This window comes from Hoplias malabaricus, chromosome Y, assembly GCF_029633855.1.
Source record: "Hoplias malabaricus isolate fHopMal1 chromosome Y, fHopMal1.hap1, whole genome shotgun sequence".
In the NCBI taxonomy this organism is placed as follows: domain Eukaryota; kingdom Metazoa; phylum Chordata; class Actinopteri; order Characiformes; family Erythrinidae; genus Hoplias; species Hoplias malabaricus.
The window spans coordinates 26,702,718-26,719,506 of record NC_089820.1 but is presented as its reverse complement, the minus strand read 5'-3'; the positions used below and the strand labels follow the sequence as shown (position 1 = coordinate 26,719,506).

General features: G+C 50.3%; 1 protein-coding gene across 7 annotated transcripts in view; it reads right to left on the bottom strand.

The window, feature by feature from the left end:
• The window catches only part of fbrsl1 (fibrosin-like 1), a 608,817-nt gene that overhangs the window by 397,237 nt on the left and 194,791 nt on the right, over positions 1-16,789 (bottom strand). The gene's annotated exons all lie outside the window — the stretch shown is intronic.

Sequence of the window (16,789 nt, the reverse complement as noted above, 5' to 3'; positions counted from 1 at the left end):
TATATCAGAAACACCCCCCTCTACTGACACTCACTGGCCACTTTATCAGAAACAGCCCCCTTCTACTGACACTCACTGGCCACTTTATCAGAAACACCCCCCTTCTACTGACACACACTGGACACTTTATCAGAAACACCCCCCTCTACTGACACTCACTGGCCACTTTATCAGAAACACCCCCCTCTACTGACACTCACTGGCCACTTTATCAGAAACACCCCCCTTCTACTGACACTCACTGGTCACTTTGTCAGAAACACCCCACTTCTATTGACACTCACTGGCCACTTTATCAGAAACACCCCCTCTACTGACACTCACTGGCCACTTTATCAGAAACACCCCCCTATACTGACACACAATGGCCACTTTATCAGAAACACCCCCCCTCTACTGACACTCACTGGCCACTTTACCAGAAACACCACCCTCTACTGACACTCACTGGCCACTTTATCAGAAACACCCGCCTCTACTGACACTCACTGGCCACTTTATCAGAAACACCCCCCTCTACTGACACTCACTGGCCACTTTATCAGAAACACCCCCCCCCCTTTCTACTGACACTAACTGGCCACTTTATCAGAAACACCCCCCTCTACTGACACTCACTGGCCACTTTATCAGAAACACCCCCCTCTACTGACACTCACTGGCCACTTTATCAGAAACAGCCCCCTCTACTGACACTCACTGGCCACTTTATCAGAAACACCCCCCTTCTACTGACACTCACTGGCCACTTTATCAGAAACACCCCCCTTCTAATGACACACACTGGACACTTTATCAGAAACACCCCCCTCTACTGACACTCACTGGACACTTTATCAGAAACACCCCCCTCTACTGACACCCACCGGCCACTTTATCAGAAACACCCCCCCTACTGACACTCACTGGCCACTTTATCAGAAACACCCCCCTCTACTGACACTCACTGGCCACTTTATCAGAAACAACCCCTCTACTGACACTCACTGGCCACTTTATCAGAAACAGCCCCCTCTACTGACACTTACTGGCCACTTTATCAGAAACACCCCCCCTCTACTGATACTCACTGGCCACTTTATCAGAAACACCCCCCCCCTTTCTACTGACACTCACTGGACACTTTATCAGAAACACCCCCCTCTACTGACACTGACTGGCCACTTTATCAAAAACACCCCCCTCTACTGACACTCACTGGCCACTTTATCAGAAACAGCCCCCTCTACTGACACTCACTGGACACTTTATCAGAAAAACCCCCCTCTACTGACACTCACTGGCCACTTTATCAGAAACACCCCCCTTCTACTGACACTCACTGCCCACTTTATCAGAAACACCCCCCTCTACTGACACTCACTGCCCACTTTATCAGAAACACCCCCCTCTACTGACACTCACCGGCCACTTTATCAGAAACACCCTCCACTACTGACACCCACCGGCCACTTTATCAGAAACACCCCGCTTCTACTGACACTCACTGGCCACTTTATCAGAAACAACCCCCTCTACTGACACACAATGGCCACTTTATCAGAAACACCCCCCTTCTACTGACACTCACTGGCCACTTTATCAGAAACAGCCCCCTCTACTGACACTTACTGGCCACTTTATCAGAAACACCCCCCCTCTACTGACACTCACTGGCCACTTTATCAGAAACACCCCACTCCCCCACTTTTTTGACACTCACTGGCCACTTTATCAGAAACACCCCCTTCTACTGACACTCACCGGCCATTTTATCAGAAACACCCCCCTCTACTGACACCCACCGGCCACTTTATCAGAAACACCCCCCTCTACTGACACTCACTGGCCACTTTATCAGAAACACCCCCTCTACTGACACTCACCGGCCACTTTATCAGAAACACCCCCCTCTACTGACACCCACCGGCCACTTTATCAGAAACACCCCCCTCTACTGACACCCACCGGCCACTTTATCAGAAACACCCCCCTCTACTGACACCCACCGGCCACTTTATCAGAAACACCCCCCTCTACTGACACTCACTGGCCACTTTATCAGAAACACCCCCCCTCCTTTACTGACACTCACTGGCCACTTTATCAGAAACACCCTCCCCTACTGACACCCACCGGCCACTTTATCAGAAACACCCCCCCTACTGACACTCACTGGCCACTTTATCAGAAACACCCCCCTCTACTGCCACTCACTGGCCACTTTATCAGAAACAACCCCTCTACTGACACTCACTGGCCACTTTATCAGAAACAGCCCCCTCTACTGACACTCACTGGCCACTTTATCAGAAACACCCCCCTTCTACTGACACACACTGGACACTTTATCAGAAACACCCCGCTCTACTGACACTCACTGGACACTTTATCAGAAACACCCCCCTTCTACTGACACTCACTGGTCACTTTATCAGAAACAACCCACTCCCCCACTCTTTTGACACTCACTGGGCACTTTATCAGAAACACCCCCCTTCTACTGACACTCACTGGCCACTTTATCAGAAACACCCTCCACTACTGACACCCACCGGCCACTTTATCAGAAACACCCCCTCTACTGACACTCACCGGCCACTTTATCAGAAACACCCTCCACTACTGACACCCACCGGCCACTTTATCAGAAACACCCCGCTTCTACTGACACTCACTGGCCACTTTATCAGAAACACCCCCCTTCTACTGACACTCACTGGCCACTTTATCAGAAACAGCCCCTTCTACTGACACTTACTGGCCACTTTATCAGAAACACCCCCCTTCTACTGACACTCACTGGCCACTTTATCAGAAACACCCCCTTCTACTGACACTCACTGGCCACTTTATCAGAAACAGCCCCCTCTACTGCCACTCACTGGCCACTTTATCAGAAAAAATCCCTCTACTGAAACTCACTGGCCACTTTATCAGAAACAGCCCCCTCTACTGACACTTACTGGCCACTTTATCAGAAACATACCCCCTCTACTGACACTCACTGGCCACTTTATCAGAAACACCCCCCCCCCTTTCTACTGACACTAACTGGCCACTTTATCAGAAACACCCCCCTCTACTGACACTCACTGGCCACTTTATCAGAAACAACCCCCTCTACTGACACTCACTGGCCACTTTATCAGAAACAGCCCCCTCTACTGACACTTACTGTCCACTTTATCAGAAACACCCCCCTTTACTGACACTCACTGGCCACTTTATCAGAAACACCCCCCCTCTACTGACACTCACTGGACACGTTATCAGAAACACCCCCCTTCTACTGACACTCACTGGCCACTTTATCAGAAACAGCCCCCTCTACTGACACACAATGGCCACTTTATCAGAAACACCCCCCTTCTACTGACACTCACTGGACACTTTATCAGAAACAGCCCCCGTCTACTGACACTCACTGGACACTTTATCAGAAACACCCCCCTTCTACTGACACTCACTGGACACTTTATCAGAAACACCCCCCTCTAATGACACTCACTGGCCACTTTATCAGAAACACCCCCCCTCTACTGACACTCACTGGACACTTTATCAGAAACACCCCCCTCTAATGACACTCACTGGCCACTTTATCAGAAACACCCCCCTCTACTGACACCCACTGGCCACTTTATCAGAAACACACCCCTTCTACTGACACTCACTGGGCACTTTATCAGAAACACCCCCCTTCTACTGACACTCACTGGACACTTTATCAGAAACACCCCCCTCTACTGACACTCACTGGCCACTTTATCAGAAACACCCCCCTCCTACTGACACTCACTGGACACTTTATCAGAAACACCCCCCTCTACTGACACTCACTGGCCACTTTATCAGAAACACCCCCCTCTAATGACACTCACTGGCCACTTTATTAGAAACACCCCCCTTTACTGACACTCACTGGCCACTTTATCAGAAACACCCCCCTCTACTGACACACAATGGCCACTTTATCAGAAACACCCCCCTTCTACTGACACACAATGGCCACTTTATCAGAAACACCCCCCCCTCTACTGACACTCACTGGCCACTTCATCAGAAACACCCCCCTCTACTGACACTCACTGGACACTTTATCAGAAACACCCCTCTCTACTGATACACAAGGGCCACTTTATCAGAAACACCGCCCTCTACTGACACTCACTGGCCACTTTATCAGAAACACCCCCCTCTACTGACACTCACTGGCCACTTTATCAGAAACACCCCCCTCTACTGACACTCACTGGCCACTTTATCAGAAACACCCCCCTCTACTGACACTCACTGGCCACTTTATCAGAAACACCCCCCTCTACTGACACACATTGGCCACTTTATCAGAAATACCACCCCCCCTCCACTGACACTCATTGGACACTTTATCAGAAACACCCCCCTTCTACTGACACTCACTGGCCACTTTATCAGAAACACCCCCCTTCTACTGACACTCACTGGCCACTTTATCAGAAACAGCCCCCTCTACTGACACTCACTGGCCACTTTATCAGAAACACCCCCCCCCCCCTTCTACTGACACTCACTGGCCACTTTATCAGAAACACCCACCTTCTACTAACACTCACTGGTCACTTTATCAGAAACACCCCACCCCACCACTCTTTTCACACTCACTGGCCACTTTATCAGAAACACGCCCTCTACTGACACTCACTGGCCACTTTATCAGAAACACCCTCCACTACTGACACCCACCGGCCACTTTATCAGAAACACCCCCCTCTACTGACACAATGGCCACTTTATCAGAAACACCCCCCTCTACTGACACTCACTGGCCACTTTATCAGAAACACCCCCTCTACTGACACACACTGGCCACTTTATCAGAAACACCCCCCTCTACTGACACACAATGGCCACTTTATCAGAAACACCCCCCTTCTACTGACACTCACTGGTCACTTTATCAGAAACACCCCACCCCCCCACTCTTTTCACACTCACTGGCCACTTTATCAGAAACACCCCCCTTTACTGACACCCACCTGCCACTTTATCAGAAACACCCCCCTCTACTGACACTCACTGGCCACTTTATCAGAAACACCCCCCTCTACTGACACTCACTGGCCACTTTATCAGAAACAACCGCCTCTACTGACACTCACTGGCCACTTTATCAGAAACAGCCCCCTCTACTGACACTTACTGGCCACTTTATCAGAAACACCCCCCCTCTACTGACACTCACTGGACACGTTATCAGAAACACCCCCCTTCTACTGACACTCACTGGACACTTTATCAGAAACACTCCCCTCTACTGACACTCACCGGCCACTTTTTCAGAAACACCCCCCTCTACTGACACTCACTGGCCACTTTATCAGAAACAGCCCCCTCTACTGACACACAATGGCCACTTTATCAGAAACACCCTCCACTACTGACACCCACCGGCCACTTTATCAGAAACACCACCCCTACTGACACTCACTGGCCACTTTATCAGAAACACCCCCCTCTACTGACACTCACTGGCCACTTTATCAGAAACACCCCCCTCTACTGACACACATTGGCCACTTTATCAGAAATACCACCCCCCCTCCACTGACACTCATTGGACACTTTATCAGAAACACCCCCCTTCTACTGACACTCACTGGCCACTTTATCAGAAACACCCCCCTTCTACTGACACTCACTGGCCACTTTATCAGAAACAGCCCCCTCTACTGACACTCACTGGCCACTTTATCAGAAACACCCCCCCCCCCCCTTCTACTGACACTCACTGGCCACTTTATCAGAAACACCCCCCTTCTACTAACACTCACTGGTCACTTTATCAGAAACACCCCACCCCACCACTCTTTTCACACTCACTGGCCACTTTATCAGAAACACGCCCTCTACTGACACTCACTGGCCACTTTATCAGAAACACCCTCCACTACTGACACCCACCGGCCACTTTATCAGAAACACCCCCCTCTACTGACACAATGGCCACTTTATCAGAAACACCCCCCTCTACTGACACTCACTGGCCACTTTATCAGAAACACCCCCTCTACTGACACTCACTGGCCACTTTATCAGAAACACCCCCCTCTACTGACACACAATGGCCACTTTATCAGAAACACCCCCCTTCTACTGACACTCACTGGCCACTTTATCAGAAACACCCCACCCCCCCACTCTTTTCACACTCACTGGCCACTTTATCAGAAACACCCCCCTTTACTGACACCCACCTGCCACTTTATCAGAAACACCCCCCTCTACTGACACTCACTGGCCACTTTATCAGAAACAGCCCCCTCTACTGACACTTACTGGCCACTTTATCAGAAACACCCCCCTCTACTGACACTCACTGGCCACTTTATCAGAAACAGCCCCCTCTACTGACACTCACTGGCCACTTTATCAGACACACCCCCCTCTACTGACACACAATGGCCACTTTATCAGAAACACCCCCCTCTACTGACACTCACTGGCCACTTTATCAGAAACACCCCCCTCTACTGACACTCACTGGCCACTTTATCAGAAACAGCCCCCTCTACTGACACACAATGGCCACTTTATCAGAAACACCCTCCACTACTGACACCCACCGGCCACTTTATCAGAAACACCACCCCTACTGACACTCACTGGCCACTTTATCAGAAACACCCCCCTCTACTGACACTCACTGGCCACTTTATCAGAAACAACCCCCTCTACTGACACTCACTGGCCACTTTATCAGAAACAGCCCCCTCTACTGACACTTACTGGCCACTTTATCAGAAACACCCCCCTTTACTGACACTCACTGGCCACTTTATCAGAAACACCCCCCCCTCTACTGACACTCACTGGCCACTTTATCAGAAACACCCCCCTTTACTGACACTCACTGGCCACTTTATCAGAAACACCCCCCTTTACTGACACCCACCTGCCACTTTATCAGAAACACCCCCCTACTGACACTCACTGGCCACTTTATCAGAAACACCCCCCTCTACTGACACTCACTGGCCACTTTATCAGAAACACCCCCCTTTACTGACACCCACCTGCCACTTTATCAGAAACACCCCCCTACTGACACTCACTGGCCACTTTATCAGAAACACCCCCCTCTACTGACACTCACTGGCCACTTTATCAGAAACAACCCCCTCTACTGACACTCACTGGCCACTTTATCAGAAACAGCCCCCTCTACTGACACTTTCTGGCCACTTTATCAGAAACACCCCCCTTTACTGACACTCACTGGCCACTTTATCAGAAACACCCCCCCTCTACTGACACTCACTGGACACGTTATCAGAAACACCCCCCTTCTACTGACACTCACTGGACACTTTATCAGAAACACTCCCCTCTACTGACACTCACTGGCCACTTTATCAGAAATACCCCCCTCTACTGACACTCACTGGCCACTTTATCAGAAACAGCCCCCTCTACTGACACTCACTGGCCACTTTATCAGACACCCCCCCCTCTACTGACACACAATGGCCACTTTATCAGAAACACCCCCCTTCTACTGACACTCACTGGCCACTTTATCAGAAACACCCCCCTCTACTGACACTCACTGGCCACTTTATCAGAAACAGCCCCCTCTACTGACACACAATGGCCACTTTATCAGAAACACCCCCCCTCTACTGACACTCACTGGACACTTTATCAGAAACACCCCCCTTCTACTGACACTCACTGGACACTTTATCAGAAACACCCCCCCTCTACTGACACTCACTGGACACTTTATCAGAAACACCCCCCTTCTACTGACACTCACTGGACACTTTATCAGAAACACCCCCCTTCTACTGACACTCACTGGACACTTTATCAGAAACACCCCACCCCACCACTCTTTTCACACTCACTGGCCACTTTATCAGAAACACGCCCTCTACTGACACTCACTGGCCACTTTATCAGAAACACCCTCCACTACTGACACCCACCGGCCACTTTATCAGAAACACCCCCCTCTACTGACACAATGGCCACTTTATCAGAAACACCCCCCTCTACTGACACTCACTGGCCACTTTATCAGAAACACCCCCTCTACTGACACTCACTGGCCACTTTATCAGAAACACCCCCCTCTACTGACACACAATGGCCACTTTATCAGAAACACCCCCCTTCTACTGACACTCACTGGCCACTTTATCAGAAACACCCCACCCCCCCACTCTTTTCACACTCACTGGCCACTTTATCAGAAACACCCCCCTTTACTGACACCCACCTGCCACTTTATCAGAAACACCCCCCTCTACTGACACTCACTGGCCACTTTATCAGAAACAGCCCCCTCTACTGACACTTACTGGCCACTTTATCAGAAACACCCCCCTCTACTGACACTCACTGGCCACTTTATCAGAAACAGCCCCCTCTACTGACACTCACTGGCCACTTTATCAGACACACCCCCCTCTACTGACACACAATGGCCACTTTATCAGAAACACCCCCCTCTACTGACACTCACTGGCCACTTTATCAGAAACACCCCCCTCTACTGACACTCACTGGCCACTTTATCAGAAACAGCCCCCTCTACTGACACACAATGGCCACTTTATCAGAAACACCCTCCACTACTGACACCCACCGGCCACTTTATCAGAAACACCACCCCTACTGACACTCACTGGCCACTTTATCAGAAACACCCCCCTCTACTGACACTCACTGGCCACTTTATCAGAAACAACCCCCTCTACTGACACTCACTGGCCACTTTATCAGAAACAGCCCCCTCTACTGACACTTACTGGCCACTTTATCAGAAACACCCCCCTTTACTGACACTCACTGGCCACTTTATCAGAAACACCCCCCCCTCTACTGACACTCACTGGCCACTTTATCAGAAACACCCCCCTTTACTGACACTCACTGGCCACTTTATCAGAAACACCCCCCTTTACTGACACCCACCTGCCACTTTATCAGAAACACCCCCCTACTGACACTCACTGGCCACTTTATCAGAAACACCCCCCTCTACTGACACTCACTGGCCACTTTATCAGAAACACCCCCCTTTACTGACACCCACCTGCCACTTTATCAGAAACACCCCCCTACTGACACTCACTGGCCACTTTATCAGAAACACCCCCCTCTACTGACACTCACTGGCCACTTTATCAGAAACAACCCCCTCTACTGACACTCACTGGCCACTTTATCAGAAACAGCCCCCTCTACTGACACTTTCTGGCCACTTTATCAGAAACACCCCCCTTTACTGACACTCACTGGCCACTTTATCAGAAACACCCCCCCTCTACTGACACTCACTGGACACGTTATCAGAAACACCCCCCTTCTACTGACACTCACTGGACACTTTATCAGAAACACTCCCCTCTACTGACACTCACTGGCCACTTTATCAGAAATACCCCCCTCTACTGACACTCACTGGCCACTTTATCAGAAACAGCCCCCTCTACTGACACTCACTGGCCACTTTATCAGACACCCCCCCCTCTACTGACACACAATGGCCACTTTATCAGAAACACCCCCCTTCTACTGACACTCACTGGCCACTTTATCAGAAACACCCCCCTCTACTGACACTCACTGGCCACTTTATCAGAAACAGCCCCCTCTACTGACACACAATGGCCACTTTATCAGAAACACCCCCCCTCTACTGACACTCACTGGACACTTTATCAGAAACACCCCCCTTCTACTGACACTCACTGGACACTTTATCAGAAACACCCCCCCTCTACTGACACTCACTGGACACTTTATCAGAAACACCCCCCTTCTACTGACACTCACTGGACACTTTATCAGAAACACCCCCCTTCTACTGACACTCACTGGACACTTTATCAGAAACACCCCCCTGTAATGACACTCACTGGCCACTTTATCAGAAACACCCCCCTCTACTGACACCCACTGGCCACTTCATGAGAAACACCCCCCTCTACTGACACTCACTGGACACTTTATCAGAAACACCCCCCTCTAATGACACTCACTGACCACTTTATCAGAAACACCCCCCCTCTAATGACACTCACTGGACACTTTATCAGAAACACCCCACTTCTACTGACACTCACTGGACACATTATCAGAAACACCCCCCTCTAATGACACTCACTGGCCACTTTATCAGAAACACCCCCCCTCTACTGACACTCACTGGACACTTTATCAGAAACACCCCCCTCTAATGACACTCACTGGCCACTTTATCAGAAACACCCCCCTCTACTGACACCCACTGGCCACTTTATCAGAAACAGCCCCCTCTACTGACACTCACTGGCCACTTTATCAGAAACACCCCCTCTACTGACACTCACTGGCCACTTTATCAGAAACAGCCCCCTCTACTGACACACAATGGCCACTTTATCAGAAACACCCTCCACTACTGACACCCACCGGCCACTTTATCAGAAACACCACCCCTACTGACACTCACTGGCCACTTTATCAGAAACACCCCCCTCTACTGACACTCACTGGCCACTTTATCAGAAACACCCCCCTCTACTGACACACATTGGCCACTTTATCAGAAATACCACCCCCCCTCCACTGACACTCATTGGACACTTTATCAGAAACACCCCCCTTCTACTGACACTCACTGGCCACTTTATCAGAAACACCCCCCTTCTACTGACACTCACTGGCCACTTTATCAGAAACAGCCCCCTCTACTGACACTCACTGGCCACTTTATCAGAAACACCCCCCCCCCCCCCCCCTTCTACTGACACTCACTGGCCACTTTATCAGAAACACCCCCCTTCTACTAACACTCACTGGTCACTTTATCAGAAACACCCCACCCCACCACTCTTTTCACACTCACTGGCCACTTTATCAGAAACACGCCCTCTACTGACACTCACTGGCCACTTTATCAGAAACACCCTCCACTACTGACACCCACCGGCCACTTTATCAGAAACACCCCCCTCTACTGACACAATGGCCACTTTATCAGAAACACCCCCTCTACTGACACTCACTGGCCACTTTATCAGAAACACCCCCTCTACTGACACTCACTGGCCACTTTATCAGAAACACCCCCCTCTACTGACACACAATGGCCACTTTATCAGAAACACCCCCCTTCTACTGACACTCACTGGTCACTTTATCAGAAACACCCCACCCCCCCACTCTTTTCACACTCACTGGCCACTTTATCAGAAACACCCCCCTTTACTGACACCCACCTGCCACTTTATCAGAAACACCCCCCTCTACTGACACACACTGGCCACTTTATCAGAAACAGCCCCCTCTACTGACACTTACTGGCCACTTTATCAGAAACACCCCCCCTCTACTGACACTCACTGGACACGTTATCAGAAACACCCCCCTTCTACTGACACTCACTGGACACTTTATCAGAAACACTCCCCTCTACTGACACTCACCGGCCACTTTATCAGAAACACCCCCCTCTACTGACACTCACTGGCCACTTTATCAGAAACAGCCCCCTCTACTGACACTCACTGGCCACTTTATCAGACACACCCCCCTCTACTGACACACAATGGCCACTTTATCAGAAACACCCCCCTCTACTGACACTCACTGGCCACTTTATCAGAAACACCCCCCTCTACTGACACTCACTGGCCACTTTATCAGAAACAGCCCCCTCTACTGACACACAATGGCCACTTTATCAGAAACACCCTCCACTACTGACACCCACCGGCCACTTTATCAGAAACACCACCCCTACTGACACTCACTGGCCACTTTATCAGAAACACCCCCCTCTACTGACACTCACTGGCCACTTTATCAGAAACAACCCCCTCTACTGACACTCACTGGCCACTTTATCAGAAACAGCCCCCTCTACTGACACTTACTGGCCACTTTATCAGAAACACCCCCCTTTACTGACACTCACTGGCCACTTTATCAGAAACACCCCCCCCTCTACTGACACTCACTGGCCACTTTATCAGAAACACCCCCCTTTACTGACACTCACTGGCCACTTTATCAGAAACACCCCCCTTTACTGACACCCACCTGCCACTTTATCAGAAACACCCCCCTACTGACACTCACTGGCCACTTTATCAGAAACACCCCCCTCTACTGACACTCACTGGCCACTTTATCAGAAACACCCCCCTTTACTGACACCCACCTGCCACTTTATCAGAAACACCCCCCTACTGACACTCACTGGCCACTTTATCAGAAACACCCCCCTCTACTGACACTCACTGGCCACTTTATCAGAAATACCCCCCTCTACTGACACTCACTGGCCACTTTATCAGAAACACCCCCCTTCTACTGACACTCACTGGACACTTTATCAGAAACACTCCCCTCTACTGACACTCACTGGCCACTTTATCAGAAATACCCCCCTCTACTGACACTCACTGGCCACTTTATCAGAAACAGCCCCCTCTACTGACACTCACTGGCCACTTTATCAGACACCCCCCCCTCTACTGACACACAATGGCCACTTTATCAGAAACACCCCCCTTCTACTGACACTCACTGGCCACTTTATCAGAAACACCCCCCTCTACTGACACTCACTGGCCACTTTATCAGAAACAGCCCCCTCTACTGACACACAATGGCCACTTTATCAGAAACACCCCCCCTCTACTGACACTCACTGGACACTTTATCAGAAACACCCCCCTTCTACTGACACTCACTGGACACTTTATCAGAAACACCCCCCCTCTACTGACACTCACTGGACACTTTATCAGAAACACCCCCCTTCTACTGACACTCACTGGACACTTTATCAGAAACACCCCCCTTCTACTGACACTCACTGGACACTTTATCAGAAACACCCCCCTGTAATGACACTCACTGGCCACTTTATCAGAAACACCCCCCTCTACTGACACCCACTGGCCACTTCATGAGAAACACCCCCCTCTACTGACACTCACTGGACACTTTATCAGAAACACCCCCCTCTAATGACACTCACTGACCACTTTATCAGAAACACCCCCCCTCTAATGACACTCACTGGACACTTTATCAGAAACACCCCACTTCTACTGACACTCACTGGACACATTATCAGAAACACCCCCCTCTAATGACACTCACTGGCCACTTTATCAGAAACACCCCCCCTCTACTGACACTCACTGGACACTTTATCAGAAACACCCCCCTCTAATGACACTCACTGGCCACTTTATCAGAAACACCCCCCTCTACTGACACCCACTGGCCACTTTATCAGAAACAGCCCCCTCTACTGACACTCACTGGCCACTTTATCAGAAACACCCCCTCTACTGACACTCACTGGCCACTTTATCAGAAACAGCCCCCTCTACTGACACACAATGGCCACTTTATCAGAAACACCCTCCACTACTGACACCCACCGGCCACTTTATCAGAAACACCACCCCTACTGACACTCACTGGCCACTTTATCAGAAACACCCCCCTCTACTGACACTCACTGGCCACTTTATCAGAAACACCCCCCTCTACTGACACACATTGGCCACTTTATCAGAAATACCACCCCCCCTCCACTGACACTCATTGGACACTTTATCAGAAACACCCCCCTTCTACTGACACTCACTGGCCACTTTATCAGAAACACCCCCCTTCTACTGACACTCACTGGCCACTTTATCAGAAACAGCCCCCTCTACTGACACTCACTGGCCACTTTATCAGAAACACCCCCCCCCCCCCTTCTACTGACACTCACTGGCCACTTTATCAGAAACACCCCCCTTCTACTAACACTCACTGGTCACTTTATCAGAAACACCCCACCCCACCACTCTTTTCACACTCACTGGCCACTTTATCAGAAACACGCCCTCTACTGACACTCACTGGCCACTTTATCAGAAACACCCTCCACTACTGACACCCACCGGCCACTTTATCAGAAACACCCCCCTCTACTGACACAATGGCCACTTTATCAGAAACACCCCCCTCTACTGACACTCACTGGCCACTTTATCAGAAACACCCCCTCTACTGACACTCACTGGCCACTTTATCAGAAACACCCCCCTCTACTGACACACAATGGCCACTTTATCAGAAACACCCCCCTTCTACTGACACTCACTGGTCACTTTATCAGAAACACCCCACCCCCCCACTCTTTTCACACTCACTGGCCACTTTATCAGAAACACCCCCCTTTACTGACACCCACCTGCCACTTTATCAGAAACACCCCCCTCTACTGACACACACTGGCCACTTTATCAGAAACAGCCCCCTCTACTGACACTTACTGGCCACTTTATCAGAAACACCCCCCCTCTACTGACACTCACTGGACACGTTATCAGAAACACCCCCCTTCTACTGACACTCACTGGACACTTTATCAGAAACACTCCCCTCTACTGACACTCACCGGCCACTTTATCAGAAACACCCCCCTCTACTGACACTCACTGGCCACTTTATCAGAAACAGCCCCCTCTACTGACACTCACTGGCCACTTTATCAGACACACCCCCCTCTACTGACACACAATGGCCACTTTATCAGAAACACCCCCCTCTACTGACACTCACTGGCCACTTTATCAGAAACACCCCCCTCTACTGACACTCACTGGCCACTTTATCAGAAACAGCCCCCTCTACTGACACACAATGGCCACTTTATCAGAAACACCCTCCACTACTGACACCCACCGGCCACTTTATCAGAAACACCACCCCTACTGACACTCACTGGCCACTTTATCAGAAACACCCCCCTCTACTGACACTCACTGGCCACTTTATCAGAAACAACCCCCTCTACTGACACTCACTGGCCACTTTATCAGAAACAGCCCCCTCTACTGACACTTACTGGCCACTTTATCAGAAACACCCCCCTTTACTGACACTCACTGGCCACTTTATCAGAAACACCCCCCCCTCTACTGACACTCACTGGCCACTTTATCAGAAACACCCCCCTTTACTGACACTCACTGGCCACTTTATCAGAAACACCCCCCTTTACTGACACCCACCTGCCACTTTATCAGAAACACCCCCCTACTGACACTCACTGGCCACTTTATCAGAAACACCCCCCTCTACTGACACTCACTGGCCACTTTATCAGAAACACCCCCCTTTACTGACACCCACCTGCCACTTTATCAGAAACACCCCCCTACTGACACTCACTGGCCACTTTATCAGAAACACCCCCCTCTACTGACACTCACTGGCCACTTTATCAGAAACAACCCCCTCTACTGACACTCACTGGCCACTTTATCAGAAACACCCCCCTCTACTGACACTCACTGGCCACTTTATCAGAAACAGCCCCCTCTACTGACACACAATGGCCACTTTATCAGAAACACCCTCCACTACTGACACCCACCGGCCACTTTATCAGAAACACCACCCCTACTGACACTCACTGGCCACTTTATCAGAAACACCCCCCTCTACTGACACTCACTGGCCACTTTATCAGAAACAACCCCCTCTACTGACACTCACTGGCCACTTTATCAGAAACAGCCCCCTCTACTGACACTTACTGGCCACTTTATCAGAAACACCCCCCTTTACTGACACTCACTGGCCACTTTATCAGAAACACCCCCCCCTCTACTGACACTCACTGGCCACTTTATCAGAAACACCCCCCTTTACTGACACTCACTGGCCACTTTATCAGAAACACCCCCCTTTACTGACACCCACCTGCCACTTTATCAGAAACACCCCCCTACTGACACTCACTGGCCACTTTATCAGAAACACCCCCCTCTACTGACACTCACTGGCCACTTTATCAGAAACACCCCCCTTTACTGACACCCACCTGCCACTTTATCAGAAACACCCCCCTACTGACACTCACTGGCCACTTTATCAGAAACACCCCCCTCTACTGACACTCACTGGCCACTTTATCAGAAACAACCCCCTCTACTGACACTCACTGGCCACTTTATCAGAAACAGCCCCCTCTACTGACACTTTCTGGCCACTTTATCAGAAACACCCCCCTTTACTGACACTCACTGGCCACTTTATCAGAAACACCCCCCCTCTACTGACACTCACTGGACACGTTATCAGAAACACCCCCCTTCTACTGACACTCACTGGACACTTTATCAGAAACACTCCCCTCTACTGACACTCACTGGCCACTTTATCAGAAATACCCCCCTCTACTGACACTCACTGGCCACTTTATCAGAAACAGCCCCCTCTACTGACACTCACTGGCCACTTTATCAGACACCCCCCCCTCTACTGACACACAATGGCCACTTTATCAGAAACACCCCCCTTCTACTGACACTCACTGGCCACTTTATCAGAAACACCCCCCTCTACTGACACTCACTGGCCACTTTATCAGAAACAGCCCCCTCTACTGACACACAATGGCCACTTTATCAGAAACACCCCCCCTCTACTGACACTCACTGGACACTTTATCAGAAACACCCCCCTTCTACTGACACTCACTGGACACTTTATCAGAAACACCCCCCCTCTACTGACACTCACTGGACACTTTATCAGAAACACCCCCCTTCTACTGACACTCACTGGACACTTTATCAGAAACACCCCCCTTCTACTGACACTCACTGGACACTTTATCAGAAACACCCCCCTGTAATGACACTCACTGGCCACTTTATCAGAAACACCCCCCTCTACTGACACCCACTGGCCACTTCATGAGAAACACCCCCCTCTACTGACACTCACTGGACACTTTATCAGAAACACC